This window comes from Schistocerca cancellata, chromosome 3 (assembly GCF_023864275.1).
Source record: "Schistocerca cancellata isolate TAMUIC-IGC-003103 chromosome 3, iqSchCanc2.1, whole genome shotgun sequence".
Classification (NCBI taxonomy): domain Eukaryota; kingdom Metazoa; phylum Arthropoda; class Insecta; order Orthoptera; family Acrididae; genus Schistocerca; species Schistocerca cancellata.
Genome location: NC_064628.1, coordinates 412,387,411 through 412,389,910, shown reverse-complemented (window position 1 = coordinate 412,389,910; position 2,500 = coordinate 412,387,411). Strand labels below are relative to the sequence as shown.

Genomic DNA, 2,500 nt, shown 5'->3' with positions numbered 1-2,500 from the left:
CTCGACCCAGCTGTGTTGTCCCGATGTCCTGGCCGACGACGAAAGGGCTGCCCCGTCGAAGGTGACGTGCAGGCGTGCCGCCCACATCTCACCAACTTTTGCAGCCGTTGACAGCAGATGGCCCTCCCACGTAAGGTGTCGTTCAAGCGCCGCCACTTCGTGACGTGCCTCCCCCAGGTCTGCGTCGGTGGTAGTTGGCTCGAGCTGCAACAAAGTGAGAAGCCTGCCCCGCCTCAGGGTTGGCCCCATCCAGCGGGCGGATGGAATCCCAAGGCCCCCATGGGCTATTGGAGCGTGGAAGTAGCCCACAGGGGTGTCCGCTGGGAGGCGGAACCATTTCCTCACCGCAGCCCGAACACAGTTGTCCATGGCCTTGAGCGCACCGATGCGGGTGCGGCTCAGGGCGAGGCCATGGTACAGGCCCGGGAGAAGAACTTCACGCAGTGCATACAGCCGCTGCTGCGGCTTCAGCGGCGCCCGCGAGATGATGGTCAACTGCTCCTCGATGTGGTGCCTAGGATGGAAGAGGCACCGCCCAGAGGAGGAGAACTGCAGTCCCAAATAGCGGAAGGTCTCACCCACTCCCAATGCCGGCATGGTGGTGTCCCCGGCATTGAAGGTGACGTTGGCATCTACCTTCACCTTCTTCTCGCGGCCAGACGCCACGAGTGCGAGGGTGAGACACTTCCGTGGGTTAACGCGCAGCCCCAGTTGGTCGAGGGCTGCCACTGCTGCGTTGATGAGGGACTGCAGGCCCCCCTTTGTGGAGGCGAAGAGCAGGATGTCGTCCGCGAAGGCCGCCGCGTTGGTCTGGCGGCCCAACACCTTAACACCTATGTGTGAGGGCAACTGGTGTAGAACACAATCTATAGCGAAATTAAACAGGAGAGGAGACAGAGGATCTCCCTGCCGGACACCTCTTGCTGGCCGCACGGCCGGGGACTCGTCGCCGCCCCCCGCAATTACCGTCGCGCTGTCTGCATAGCAGCGCTCGACGTAATCAATGAATTCGTCCGGAAGACCATGGGCCCTCAGCACAGGGCGGAGGGCCGCATGGTCCAACGAATCGAACGCCTTGGACACATCGAGCGATGCCACGAACACAGAGCGACAGCGGCGGACGGCGCCGACGAGCACCCGGTCGAGAAGGGAGGTATTCTCCAGCATCCCATCCCTTGGGATGAAAGCCCGCTGACGTTCGTCCACAGCACACATCCGCATAAGGCGAGTCGCCAGAACCTTATGAAAGGTTCTGGCTAACACCGAGCAGACGGTGATGGGCCGAAAGTCAGCGGGGGATGCTGGGGCGGCTGTCTTAGGAAGCAGGGAGGTCCTAGCCCGGAGGAGGGATGAGGGAAGCTGGCGGGTCAGCAGGAAGAGATTAAGCAGTTTGGTGGTAACCTCCGCCGGAAGGCGGCGCAGCTGCACCGGCGAGAGGCCGTCAGGGCCGGCAACGGAGCCTCTGGGCGGCAAGGCTGCCGCAACCTCTTCTGCCGTGATCGGCCCCCACAGGTGCTCAAAGTCAACGGACTCTGCGCGCGGGAGAAGCCGGTCAGGGATGGAGCCTGCGTTGGAGGATGGCTCCGTCGTGAAGAGGCTTCGCCAGAAGTCCACCAGCCCAGGGATGTTCGGCGGCGGCTGGAGCAGGGTACCGTCCAGGAGGCCACGTACACATCGTGCACGGTTCCTCCTGAAGGCATCCTGACATCTGGCGTACTCCCACCGGCGGCGCTTCCGCTTCGAAAGCGGAGGACCACCATCTGTTCGCCGCTTGGATGGCGGGCGCGGCGTCTTCTTCCTCGGTCCTGCGTCCACCGAGCCGACAGCACGGAGGGCCTCTGGCAGCCCAGCCGCGACCACTGCCGACGGCGTACCCGGTCCCAGACACACAAGGTCATCCAGGGCCGAGAAGCGCGCGGCTGACCGCGGCAGACCGCCGAGGTGTCTCCAAATGGCTTCGTCGACAGCAGATGTAGTTTCAGGCGGGCGCTCAAGCTCCAGCGGAGAGGGTGGCTCCTCCGGCAGCGACTCCATGGCGGGTGGGTGGCGCAGTCCTTGCTGCGCTTGGTGTTCCCGCGTTAGCTCCCCCACGTATTCCCGCACCAGCGCCTTGTGCGCCGCCGTCCTCCTCCTGCACTTGATGGCGTCCAAGGTCCGGTGCGGAAACAAGGGTAGAAGCTCCTGGTTGGCGAACAAAAATTTGGAGTCACTCGCACAGAGAAGCTTAGCCTCCGCCAGGGCGAGCTCCCGCATTTCCTCCTCCGCCCACCGAGCTCGCTTCCTGTCAGTCATAGTTACTCCCGCCGTTTACCCGCGCTTGCTTGAATTTCTTCACGTTGACATTCAGAGCACTGGGCAGAAATCACATTGCGTCAACACCCGCTAGGGCCATCGCAATGCTTTGTTTTAATTAGACAGTCGGATTCCCCCAGTCCGTGCCAGTTCTGAGTTGATCGTTGAATGGCGGCCGAAGAGAATCCGCGCACCCGCGCGCCCCCGG

At 63.0% G+C, this 2,500-nt stretch overlaps 1 pseudogene; it reads right to left on the bottom strand.

Moving 5' to 3' along the window:
• Positions 1–2,500, bottom strand: part of LOC126177244 (large subunit ribosomal RNA) — a 7,398-nt pseudogene that overhangs the window by 2,236 nt on the left and 2,662 nt on the right.